The 14,242-nt window shown below is 41.8% G+C and overlaps 1 pseudogene; it reads left to right on the top strand.

The window, feature by feature from the left end:
* The first annotated feature begins 1,783 nt into the window (after positions 1 to 1,783).
* LOC138074637 (tigger transposable element-derived protein 1-like) lies at positions 1,784 to 8,834 on the top strand (annotated as a pseudogene).
* Positions 8,835 to 14,242: the final 5,408 nt, after the last annotated feature.

The following is a 14,242-nucleotide window of genomic DNA, read 5'->3' on the forward strand; positions in this document are numbered from 1 at the left end:
GTGGGTTTGGTAACTCAGGAAGGCATGTGGACATGGTGCCAGGAGGGAGGAGACCCTTGCCCTCCACAGATGGTGCTGAAAAAGACAAGGCTGCCAGTTACCCTCTACTCCCTTCTCATCAATCAGGGGACTCTTTCCTTTGGAGGATATTGCTGCAGTCCTTGTTTTTTTCTTTCCTTTGTCATGGCTGCACCAGGTTTATCTCTGATATCATCTAATTTGTGCTATATTCAGGCCCCTCCCAACCTGAGGGTTGGCCCTGGCAGAGCAAAATGCCTCCTGGATCTGTGTAATGATTGCACAAGTCCAACCTTACTTCCAGCCTTTCACATCCATTCTCACCTCCAAATATTTTAGCCACAAAAGGTATGCCTTTTGTTAAAACTTTAATCAGTTTTTGCCTGGATTTTTTTCAGGTCCCAGGTCTAGGAGCTCCTCCTGATTTGTGTGGTTGATAAACGGTTGCACTTTGTACTCCAGACAGGACCCACAGGAAAGAGGAGAGTGGTCAGCCATTCCACAGATGGGAACAAGAGCAAAAAATGACCAAAGTGATGACACAATGGATGAATGAAAGATGCCAGTGTCCTTTCAAATACTGTAATGATTAGAATTTTGCTTTAGAATGTGTGTGCACGTATCTTTGTATGAAAGTCATATTTGAAAATACCTCCCCCTCACCCCCCCGCTTTCCCTACATGCCTTTTTATTGTAAGCAAGCAGCCCAGCACCCAAGACATTACAGAAGTTTGTGATTCCTTCAGCTAAGATGGCTTGACCTATATATAAGCAGAAAAATCCCAGCTAGTCCAGGCTCTCTGAAAGTGGAACTATATAACACATTTCCCTAAGATAAAATGCCATGAAATCCTCTTGGTTTTTTCCAGGAACCCTTGAGTCCTTAAAGGGATAGAACTTAAGGCAATGGGAAGAGGGGAAAAAAAACAAAGAAACCAAAACTCATGCAACTTGTGAAAGAAAAACAAAAGAAAGAACTGAAGGGAGCAGATTATGAGAAAGATTGAAATAAAATCAACAGAAAAGGACAGGAAAACCCAATGGAGGAGCCAATCAGAAGCGAGAAGGAACTGCTGGACATGCACACAGACACACACACATTTTCAAGAAAAAGGTGCAAAGGAAACAAAACTGTTTGTTGTGGAAAAAGGAAGGGGGGCGGGGAGGGAGAAAAGAAAGAAGAGAGAAGCAGATTGAAATCTCAAGATCTAGACCGGGTCAAGCTGGAAGGACTGGCAAGTAAGAACCAGGGACTTGGTGGGGAATCCCATAGCGATCTGTTTACAAAAAGATAGGCTTATGGAAATTCCACAAGTGACTTTCGAGATTCAAATCCGAAATAGAGAAGGACCCAAAGCACACACTATCTGTGTGTATTATAACCGCCGGACGAGCTTCTATCTGGAGGAAATTCTCCCCAGCCTTGAACAGACACTGAAATTTTACGTTTCAACAGACCTAAATACCCTCCACGTGGCCTCCAACAGTGCCTGGGGGGCCGGCCAGTGGCCGCGGTCCCGCCCCCTACCTCCGGCAGCCCCGCGGGCACGCGCAGCGCGCTGGGGCCGCCCCCTCGGAACTCCCCTCGCATTGTCTGTGCGCCAGGGAGTCTCCGCTTCCCCGGCGCGCTCCGGGTTATTGTTCTCCCTGCGCCCGCGGGGAGAAGGGAGGGACGGTTGGGAAGGGGGCGGCGGCGGCGTGCGGCGGCCACCTGGGCAGGGGCGCCTGGGTCCTGGGATCGTGCACACGGGGGTGGGTCCGTCCAATGCCACCTGAGGCGGGGGAGTCGGGAGGATGCGGGGGCCGCCTCGCGCCTCCCCAGGCCCGTTCCTGTCCCGCAGGTCCCCAGCTCCTGGGTGACAGCCGGACAGGCTGGGAGCGGGAAGCCGGGCGGGCGTCCCGGTGCCGCGCAGTAGCTCCCGCGGCCGCCTGGCAGCTCGCAGCTCAGGGGAGGGACGCTGTGACGCACCCTCCGGGTATTAGAACACTTCACCTTCTATTTATAGACACTTCCAACCGCAGACCTAGCTCTCCTTCCCTCCGTCGTGAAGTAAAGGACGAAAAATCCTACCTAGAATGGAAGCTCCTAATACGCAGTGATAAGGAAGAATTCCATTTTGCGCATTCCTTTATAATTCCAACTATTAATTGCAGGTCTAGGGAGCTATCTCTGGCACAGGGAATTTCTGAAGCTTTAAAACCTAGGCGACTTTATTTTACATGCCTCCTAAACATATCAAATAGATTGGTCTCTTGGGAGTTCATGAAATATTCGCCAAGAATTTGCTCAAACTGGGTAAGGCACAAACTCACTGAATTCAGAAAAAGGATGCTTCTATCTGGCTTTCTGTATTTACTAAAAACTAGTAATTCTAACCATAAAATTTATTTGGGAGGGGACGTATATAGAAGGAAAATATTGCACATTTCAAACAAAAGTAAAGTTTGCCTTAAGGTTTGGTGGTTTGTTTTTTTTTTAATTGGTGCTTTTGGATACTGACTTTATGCTCTTAGATGTACACCATCCATGTAATTATAGGTGATTAAAAATAATTCTTACCTAGTCATAGTAACATTTGCAGTAATTAAAACAGGGGATTTTTTAAAACTGTAATTTATTTCTCATAATTTGGTTGTTTGTGCTGCAGTCAACACTTAAAAGGAAGCCTGATCATTATCTTTCATCTTGGTTTCTATTCAGTTTCACTTTCTAAACTCCAGTCAACCAAAGAAATACTGCCCTTTACATTTATTAACAAAAAAGATATACATATGTAAATATAAGCACTTTATATGCCTTTTTGAAAGGCTTTTTTTAGAGCCACAAAATTGAGAGCAATGTACAGAGATCTGCCATATAGCCTCTGCCCCTACCCAAGCATAGCCTCTCCCATCATCATTATCACTCACCAGAATTATACATTTTTTACCAAGGATGAGCCTACCTTTACAAATCAGTCACCTAAAGTCCATAGTTTACCTTAAGGTTCATTCTTGGCCTTGTACATTATATGGGTTTGGACAACTGTATAATGACAGATATTCATCTTTATAATACAAAGTCTTTTCACTGCTCTAAAAATCCTCTAAACTCTCTATAGGTCCATTTTTAAAAGCCTAGCTAAACCACAGATTGCTTACCATGCAGGCAATTCTAAGACCACAAAATGCAAGCACAATACCCAGTGTGCCATTCCTGCTAACACCTAGTGTGTAAAGTGACGGGTATCTATATGTAAAAGCATTGAACAAAGCAAGGATGTTGGAACACTGACCTTCCTATGCCCCGTGCAGTCAAAGATCCCAGTATAATTTAGAGTGGGCCCTTCATATCCCCAGGGCTTCCATGGTGGCTCAGTGGTAAAGAATCTGCCTGTGATTCAGGAGACGCCCATATTATCAATCTGCCTGTGATTCAGGAGATGCCTGTATTATCCCTGAGTTGGGAAGATCCCTGGAGAAGGAAATGGCAACCCACTCCAGTATTCTTGCCTGGGAAATCCCATGGACAGAGGAGCCTGGCCAGCTACGGTCCACAGGGTCACAAAGAGTGGGACATGACTGAAGCAATTTTGCACACACGCACACAGTTCAAACCTTGTTTAAGGGCCAACTGTATTATGACTTGATTTTACTATACAAAAATCACATGCTATTACTGTAGAAGCATTTAATAAATTTTAAGAGCAACCACAATAGCAGTTGTTAGTGCTTTATAAAATATCCATTTCATAGTAGATCACCCTGTGAAAGACAATTTGGCAATAGCCATCACATTTTAAAACATATTAATATTTGCCCTTGGACCCAGCAATTCCACTCCTGGGAATATATGCTACAGATGCCGTACACACATGTGAAGTCATTGGTTTGTTGCAGTGTTTGTACTAACAAAAAGTTAGAAACAGTATAAATGCCCTACAATTATGATACATCCATATACATCCATATTCCATAGGCTTGAAGAAGATTAAAGCAACCTCTTTTTGTGCTGACACACTGTTAAGTGAAAAAAGAAAGGTGCAGAAACAGTGTAAAATATCATCAATTACATTACAAAAAGGAAACATAATGCTATGTTAATTTTATGAATACCAAATGTATATTTATATAGAAATATTTATGAAACTGGTAGCAATGTTTGCCTCCTGTGAGGTAACTGAGAGGCTAGAATGGGAGACAAACATTTTCTATTATCTATCCTTTTGTATCTTTGAATTTTGTTCCATAAGGATGCATCATCAATTTGCAAATTTTTAGTCTAAAATTACATTTAAATTCCTTTCTAAATTTACTGACATATGATAGGTCTCTCTTTAATTTGTAGAAGTTCTACATTTGGGATTATTATCATTTTAGAGAAGTTTACTCTGATGAAACCATACTAAATTAAACTAAACTAAACTAAACTTTTATCCTCCGCACTCTTTTATCCTAGCTCTACCTGATCCGTGAGTCATCATAGAAATGCTTTACCGAGAGGTTGCTAGTACGCTATTGCCAGCACTTTAAAAGAAGGTTCTCAGTTATTGACATATATTTTTCTCTATTCTTCTCGCATGTTATGAATGGGAGTAATGGCAAAGTTAATGGTCTATTGAGTATTATAAAATAATTACTTAAAGATATTTTTTTATAACTCATCTATTTTATTTTGCACAAGACTGTCACTTAATGCAAGGGACTGTTTATCAGAAGTCGTATTTCCTACAATGACTTTTTGTGCTAGAGATCAAGTGGTTAGGTTTCAAACTATTCCAGTGGGATAATGGTGCACAGAGTGTTTCTGCTTCCCTTTTAAAACTGAAAAGACAGACGCATCAGGGTAGATGAGAGGTGTGCACTAAAAAGTTATACCAGACAAGAGATAAATTGTTTGTTTTCAATTCCATTGTAGATATTTCTTTCTTCCCCCTTCCAGCTTCATTGAGATATAATTTACATATAATATTGTGTACGTTTAAGGTGTACAAAGTGTTGACTTGATACCCTTCCCTATTGCAAAATCATATTGCAGGTAGTTCATGTAAGTTTGTGCTATTACCCTTCAACATAACAACAGGGCTGGGTGCAGGATTGACTTTGCCAGGATGGTTTTCCACAGAGGAACCAGCAGCAAAGCCTTGTGATGAAGATGATGATGAAGATAAGGAGGAGAGATAACTTTGAACAAGCACAACTATTACTCACTATATGAACTAATGCACTTAGGGCACTTTGCAAGAGTCTGGCAGAGAAAGGGGGCTCAACATAGAATTATTATTGGAATGAGGAGAGGTTTATTGTAGTCTCCTGGGTCACAAGTTGTGTTTGGGGCCATAAGATAAGGGCTGCCCACATTCCACTATTCTTAAGAGCTGCCAAGCTCCTGTGCAATGTTTCCCACCTACAGGTACCACCATAGTGAACCGTGTTCATGATCTGCTCTATCTCTAGGCACCAGTTACACTATTGTTAATACAGGTAGAGAGTGCTGGCATGATGCTGTCCACGGGGTCACAAAGAGTCAGACATGACTGAGTGACTGAATAACAACGAGAGAGTTTTTAAATCATTAATTCAAGCTGGTTTTTCTCTCTACTTTAGCTAAGCTTTGTTCAAAGCAATAATCATGGCTTTTAGGTGTCAGTGACATATGTAATATGCATATAATATTAGGATAAAATATATTATGTATATCACACTAGAATAAAACATGCTTTTCTGTGAACCTGCTGAAAGTATATCGACTCATGTAGCTTATTGACCCAACTGCCGTGTAACTGTCTTTCATAACTTGAAGTGGACCCTGTGAGACACTTGGCAGATATTCCTCCTCATCATGGCTTCCTGGGCGGCTCAGTGGTAGAGAATCTACCTGCCAAAGCAGGAGATGCAGGTTCTGTCCCTGGGTCAGGAAGGTCCCCTATAGAAGAAGATGGTAACCCATTCCAGTATTCTTGCCTGGGAATTCTCATGGACAGAGGAGTCTGGTGGGCTGTGGTCCAAGGGGTGGCAAAGAGTTACACACGACTTAGCTACAAAACAACAATAGTGACAGCTCCCCTTCACATCCGAGATTTGGTTGGGGTGGATGCTTCAGAAGCAGGAACAGTGTGATAATCACTGGCTACCCATGCTGTGAGCACATACTTTCAGAGCAAAAAGCTCTTCTGGCTCCTGGCCATGCATGATTAGACCTGCATGTATTTGTGTCTGTGTGTCCATATTCAGGTGGACGTTTGCATTGCTTCTGGTCTCAGCTCAGAAAGGACACTCTCTGATAAATATACTCCAGTCGGTTATTTAAGAACCAGAGCACCTTATGTGAATAGTGAAGATGTAAAAAGGATGGGAGTGTTTTGGGGGAAGAGCCCCAGTTTGTGTGACCTCTCTAGCAAAGCCTCAGGTTTCAGAAGAGTGAGAGGTTGTGGAAAACCTTATCTTTTGGCAATAGCCTAAGATATATTGGCTTAGATTAAATCATGCATACAAAAGAATATAAGGCATACCTCGTTTTTATTACACTTCAAGGTATTGCCCTTCACAGATGTGTTTTCTGCAAATTCAAGGTTTATGGCAACCCTATATTGATCAGGTCTATTGGTGTCATTCTTTCCAACAGCATTTGCTCACTTTGTGTCTTTGTGTGACATTTTGGTAATTCGTGGAAAATTTCAAACTTTTTTCTTATTCTGTTTGTTATGGTGATCTGTGATCAGTGATCTTTGATGTTACTGTTGTTTTGGGGGACCACAAACAGCAACCATATAAGACAGCAAGCAATTGATAAATGTTGTGGTGTCTGCTTCACTCTTCTCCTGTCCCTCCTCTCCTTGGGCCTTCCTATTCTCTGAGGCACAATGATGTTGAAATTAGACAAATTAATGACCCTACATTGGTCTCTAATTGTTCTAACAATAGGAAGAGTCGCATGTTTCTCACTTTAAATCAAAAGTTAGAAATGATTAAGCTTAGTGAGGAAGATCAGAGAAGGCAATGGCACCCCACTCCAGTACTCTCGCCTGGAAAATCCCATGGATGGAGGAGCCTGGTAGGCTGTAGTCCATGGGGTCACTAAGAGTTGGACACAACTGAGCGACTTCACTTTCACTTTTCCTTTCATGCATTGGGGAAGGAAATTGGCAACCCACTCCAGTGTTCTTGCCTGGAGAATCCCAGGGATGGGGGAGCCTGGTGGGCTGCCATCTATGGGGTCGCACAGAGTCGGACTCGACTGAAGAGACTTAGCAGCAGCAGCAGCAGTGAGGAAGGTATGTCAAAAGCTGTGATAGGCTAAAAGCTAAGCCAAGTTGTGAATGCAAAGGAAAGCTTTTCGAGGGAAATTGAAAGTGCGACTGCAGTGAACACACAACGATAAGAAAACAAAACAGCCTTACTGCTGGCATGGAGAAAATTTTAGCCGTCTGGAGAGAAGATCAAAAGATCCACAACATGCCCTTAAGCCAAAGCCTAATCTTAACTCTCTTCAATTCAGTGAAAGCTAAGAGGGGTGAGGAAGCTACAGAAGAAAAATCTGAAGCTGTTAGAGGTTGGTTCATGAGGTTTGAGGAAAGAAGCCATCTCCAGTACATCGAAGTGGAGGGTGAAGCAGTAAGTGCTGACACAGAAACTTCAGCAAGTTATTCAGAAGATCCGGCTAAGATAACTAATGAAAGGGGCTATACTAAACAAGAGATTTTCAATGTGGATGAAACAGCCTTCTGCTGGAAGAAGATATCATTTAGAGCTTTCATAGCTAGAGAGACGTCAATGCCTGGTTTCAAAGCTTCAAAAGACAAGCTGACTCTCTTGTTAAGGGCTAATGCAGCTGGTAACTTGAAGTCAAAGTCAGTGCTAATTTACCATTCCAGAAATCCCAGAGCCCTTAAGAATTATTCTAAACCTACTCTGCCTGTGCTCTATAAATGGAAAAATAAAGCCTAGGAGATAGCTCGTCTCTTTAGTACATAGTCTTCTGAACATTTTAAGCCTACTGTTAAGACCTAGTGCTCAGAAAGAAAGATTCCTTTCAGCTCCTTGACATTGCACCTGGTTACCCAATAGTTGGGATGGAGATGTACAATGAGATTAATGTTGTTTTCATGCCTGCTAACACAACATTCATCCTGTAGCCCATGAATCAAGGAATAGTTTCTACTTTTAAGTCTTATTATTGAAGAAATAGATTTCATCATGCTCTAGCTGCCATAGATAGTGATTTCTCTGATGAATCCGGCAAAATCAGTAGAAAAACTTCTATAAAGGATTTACTATTGTGTATTCTATTAAGAACATTTGTGATTCATGGGAAGAGATAAAAACATCAACATTACCTGGAATTTGGAAGAAGTTGATTCCAAACCTCCAAATGACTTAAGGCTTCAAGACTTCAGTTGAGGAAGTAAGTGCAGAAGTCATAGAAACACCGGGAGAACTAGAGTTGGAAGTGCAGCCTGGAGATGCGACTAAACTGGAATCTCATGATAAAACTGACAGATGAGGAACTGCTTCTTATAGATGAGCAAAGAAAGTGGTTTCCAGAGATGGAATCTACTCCTGGTAAAGATGCTGTGAAGATTGTTGAAATGACAAAAAAGGATTTAGAATATTATGTAAACTTAGTTGATAGAGCAGTCACAGGGTTTTATAGGATTGAGTGCAATTTGAAAGAAGTTATCCTCTGGGTAAAATATTATCAAACAGAATTGCATGCTACAAAGAAATTTTTTTGTGATAGGAAGACTCAATCAATGTGGCAAACTTCATTGTTGTCTCATTTTAATAAATTACCACAGCTGCCCCAACCCTCAGCCACTACCACCCTGATCAGCTAGCAGTCATCAACAAGAGGCAAATCTCTCTACCAGGAAACCAGGAAAGTGATTATGACTCTCTGAAGGTGCAGATGATGGTTAGCATTTTTTTTTTTTTAGCAATAAAGTATTTTTAAATTAAGGTAAGTATATTGTTGTTGGTTTTTTTAGACATAATGCTATTGTACACTTAATAGACTACAGAGAAGTGTAAACATAACCTTTATGTGCACTGAGAAACCAAAAAATTCATGACTCACTTTATTTTGATATTTGCTTTATTGTACTGGTCAGCAGTTAAAGATTCCGCCTATAATGTGGAGGAGATGCAGGAGACACAGGTTTGATTCTGGGTCAGGCAGATCCCCTGGAGGAGAGCATGGCAACCCAGTCCAGTATTCTTGCCTGGAGAATCCCATGGACCTGAGCCTAGTGGACTACAGTCCATGGGGTAACAAAGAGTCAGGACACGACTGAAGCAACTGAGCACTGGTCTGGAACCAAACTTGCAAACAGTCTCAGATTTATTTGGGGCATTTCTTAAAATCAGTTAAAAACTCCAAAGCATTTGTCTCTGACATGTTCCTGAATAAAATGAAAGGGTATTGTTTACAAAATTTAAAAATTAGCCACTCATATGTCTACCACCCCAGCTTAAGAAACAGGCTACTACCAGCCCCTTAGGAAGTGGCCGTGTGCCCATTTCTGAACATAACTGCCTCCCTGGCTGGCTTCTCTTGGGAACTACCTTTCTGAATTTTGTTCTGCTTTACAGCTGTAATGGTTATGTATGTATTCCTGAATAACATAGTATTTGATTTTATCTGCCTTCGAACTAGAAATAGATGGAATATTTGACAACTTGGTTTTTTTTTTCTTGCTCTGCATTCTATTTTTGAGCCTCATCTAGTCCCTTCTTTTCTCTCCTCTTTGCAGACCTCCAGCCCAGATCACCTCTGGGATTCTTGCATTTATCTCCTGACCAGGATCTCTGTTGACAGACTCTTCCCTCCAGAATTCACTGTGCAAACCACCACCAAATCCTCATCTTCAAATGGGAAGTTATATTTAAAACTATTTTCTAGCAGTGTATTCAAGTGGCCTGAGAAATGTTTATCTTTAAAATTTTGCACACACAAAAAATTTTTGTATGACTATAGATTACAATGGAGATGGAAATGGCAACCCACTCCAGTATTCTTGCCTGGAGAATCCCATGGACAGGGAAGCCTGGTAGGCTGCTGTTTATGGGGTCACACAGAGTCGGACACGACTGAAGCGACTTACCATGCATGCATGCATAGGTTACAAATCACACAAAATTTTAACAATGACTCTCTCTGGATGGTAGGATGATAAATAGCTTTTTTTTTTTCTTTGTGAATTTTTTTCTATTTCCCAACTGTTCAGTGGAAGCTTTGGATGCAAGGTTCAGGTCTTCCCTGCTTTTATCTTCTCCTAGTGACTTAGCAGCAGCAGTGGTTTCTGAGGTCTGGCCTGGTGAAGAGGTGGGCGTGTGGGGTACAAGAGCAGAACATGGAGATCCTTTCTCAACGATACTTGTATTCAAAGCCACAGCCTTTCTTTTCCATCCCCAGGCCAGCACATCATTATTTCCTCTGAGTGAGGCAACCGGGCCCTTCAACCATTCTTGAAAACAGTGCCAGCATCGTATGCCACCTTTGCAAACACACAGGAGCCTGCACTCAGAAGGGCTTTCTGCTGCTATGCTGTCTTGATTGTATTTCTGAACCTATGTTTTGTATGTGGAATTGGGTGAGACAGTGGAGCAGAGGGCATACTCATGCATTGTATGTTTGCTGTTCCTGTTGCCACATGAGCACAGACTTCTGGTTGTCCCAAGTGTTTGTGAGCTCGGCAAGATGTAAGAGTGTTTCATCTTTGATTGAGTAAGTAGGGGCGCTGACAGCCCTGAGAGGTCATGCCTTCCATTCAAACCAGGACTTGTTCTGAAGCAAGAAAAAAGGCCATAGTATTCTAAAGACATGAACAGCCAAGGAATCTTACATCCTGAAAATGAAGACACAGAAGGAAAGGGAAATATAGGGCACTCCATAGTTCCTTTTCCTTTTAGTCCTTCCCTACTCTTCAGAAAGTTGAAAATAGAGGGTTGGTGGAGTGAGCACATATCAAGAAGTGAAATAAAAACGACTGAATTGGTTTTGTGCAGTAGTTTCCATTATTCTGGTAAGAATGGACTACATAAGCACCTACAATCTACAAAATATGAATTAGATCTTTTTAATGATTCTGCTTATAAGTTGAATGCTCTTATACTTGCATTTAAAGTGGATATTCTACAATATAAAAATAAACAATGAAATTCAGGCTAATATTTTCAATTTTTGTTTACTTTTTGTTTTGTTTAGTCACTAAGTTGTGTCCAACTCTTTCGGACCCCATAGACTATAGCCTGCCAGACTCCTCCATCCATGGGATTTCCAGGCAAAAATACTGGAGTGGGTTGCCATTTCCTTCTCCAGGGAACCTTCCTGACCCAGGCATCAAACCCACGTCTTCTGCATCAGCAGGCGGGTTCTTTACCACTGAGCCACGAGGGAAGTCCCTTTGTTTACTTAGAATAACATGAAACAACAATATTTTTTTAAACATGGCAAGTTGAGAGAGACCATGGGAAAACTATTAACAGTACCTTATGGGCCAACCTTCCCACCCACGCCTGCAAATTATAATTCCAAACCTAAAGTTTATGTTGCCTTGCAGCTCATGAAATCCCAGGCCTTTTCTCTAAAACTCTTCTCTCTGCTGTGACTTCCTAAAGTCCATTTCCAGACCTAGAAGTCAAGAGATGACTCTTCTTTCTAAATCTCTGCCGTGTAATAGCCATACACTGAGGGAACAGGCTGGGGTAGAGAAAGCATAGGAAAATCACACTGGTTAAAATCTCAGAATAGTGCCCGACCCCATATTAAAAACAGAAACAGAACACCTAGTGAGCATAAATTCCTTAAAGGCAAGGACCTTCTTCCTCTTGTGTTTCAGTTCAGTTCAGTTCAGTCGCTCAGTCATGTCTGACCCTTTGTGACCCCATGGACTGCAGCACACCAGGCTGCCCTGTCCATCACCAACTCCCAGAGTTTACTCAAACTCATGTCCATTGAGTCAGTGATGCCATCCAACCATCTCATCCTCTGTTGTCCCCTTCTCCTCCTGCCTTTAATCTTTCCCAGCATCAGGGTCTTTTCAAATGAGTCAGTCAGTTCTTCACATCAGGTGGCCAAAGTATTGGAGTTTCAGCTTCAACATCAGTCCTTCCAATGAATATTTAGGACTGATATCTTTTAGGATGGACTGGTTGGATCTCCTTGCAGTCCAAGAGACTCTCAAGAGTCTTCTCCAACACCACACTTCAAAGACATCAATTCTTTGGTGCTCAGCTTTCTTTATAGTCCAACACTCACATCCATACATGACTACTAGAAAAACCACAGCTTTGACTAGACAGACCTTTGTTGGCAAAGTAATGTCTCTGCTTTTTAACCTGCTGTCTAGGTTGGTCATAACTTTTCTTCCAAGGAGCAAGCGTTTTTTAATTTCATGGCTGCAATCACCATCTGCAATGATTTTGGAGCCCCCCAAAATTAAGTCTGACACTGTTTCCATTGTTTCCCCATCTATTTCCCATGAAGTGATGGGACCAGATGCCGTGATTTTAGTTTTCTGAATGTTGAGTTTTAAGCCAACTTTTTCACTCTCCTCTTTCACTTTCAACAAGAGACTCTTTAGTTTTTCTTTACTTTCTGCCATAAGTGTGGTGTCATCTGCGTATCTGAGGTTATTGATATTTCTCCAGCAATCCTGATTCCAGTTTATGCTTCATCCAGCCCAGCATTTCTCATGATGTACTCTGCATAGAAATTAAATAAGCAGGGTGACAATATACAGCCTTGACATACTCCTTTTCCAATTTGGAACCAGTCTGTTGTTCCACGTCCAGTTCTAACTTTGCTTCCTGACTGGATACAGATTTCTCAAGAGGCAGATCAGGTGGTCTGGTATTCCCATCTCTTTAAGAATTTTCCAGAATTTGTTGTAGTCCACACAGTCAAGGGCTTTGGCCTAGTCAATAAAGCAAAAGTAGATGTTTTTCTGGAACTTTCTTGCTTTTTTCAATGATCCAACGTTGGCAATCTGATCTCTGGTTCCTCTGCCTTTTCTAAATCCAGTCTTGAACATCTGGAAGTTCACAGTTCATGTATTGTTGAAGCCTGGCTTGGAGAATTTTAAGCATTACTTTGCTAGCGTGTGAGATGAGAGCAATTGTGTGGTAGCTTGAGCGTTCTTTGGCATTGCCTTTCTTTGGGATTGGAATGAAAACTGACCTTTTCTAGTCCTGTGGCCACTGCTGAGTTTTCCAGATTTGCTGGCATATTGAGTGTAGCACTTTCACAGTAGTGCTTACCATGGAGCTTTCCTATAATAGGGACTTAATAACTGTCCTTTTCTCAATAAACGTTTTCTCCCTTAAGTTTAAAACACTCTTTTTTCATCAGACCTTTCTCAAACACCTTCAAAGTCTCTCTATTGCTTTAACCTACAAATTGAAACTCCTAATCAGACATTTTAGGTTCTATAATCTGGGTTCAATCTACTTTTCCTAATTCATCTCCCAAAACTCCCTAGAACTCTGTTAGTAATGGTTGAACAAATATGGGATGATTGGATTACACAGCTCCCAGGAGTTACAGAAGCTACTGATGGATAAATCATTAGCTCTTTTTAGGGTTACATAATACATGTGAGCTCACATTAATGTCCCAATACTGGGACCTGGTGATGAGTCTTACAGACCCTAAATGAGAGTCGTAAGATATTTGATCTCAAAAAAGTCATCTCTGCAAGATCACATCCTAGCTTCTGCAGAAAGCAGGGACCCAATGCTAGTCAGAGAGAAGCCTGCATGTGTTTTTCAGTCCTCCTGGAAGTGTGTGGGCTTCCGCCCTATGGAACTCCCCACCGGGACTCTGGCAAATTCTTGGACTTTGAGGGCCATGAAATCATAGCGTAGCATTACTAAGCATCAGAATTTCATTTGCTAGTAATGAGCCATTAAGGAAGGTTTAGGGCAGAGACAAGCTTTTAAGGCAGTATAACCCAAGCAGCGGCTGTTCTCAGTGTACCTTTGTGGGACTCAATTGTGTTTCCCACATGTCTGCGTCAGGGAGATTCTTAACCTGATGGGGCTGGGAGAAACTTCAAGAGCCATCACATCCACTCCCCCTGTCTTTAAGATTAGAAAACCCTTAAATCTTTTTGAAAAATTACCAATCTATCTCCAAACTTAGGGGGTAAGGTGCCAGGGTCCAGCCCTGGTGGATCCAGGGTAATTTGAAGCGGGGAGGGCATGGTGAGGAAAAACTTATTTATTTAGAAATATAAAAGAGAGA

The sequence above is a fragment of the Capricornis sumatraensis genome, chromosome 1 (genome assembly GCF_032405125.1).
Source record: "Capricornis sumatraensis isolate serow.1 chromosome 1, serow.2, whole genome shotgun sequence".
NCBI classification, from domain to species: domain Eukaryota; kingdom Metazoa; phylum Chordata; class Mammalia; order Artiodactyla; family Bovidae; genus Capricornis; species Capricornis sumatraensis.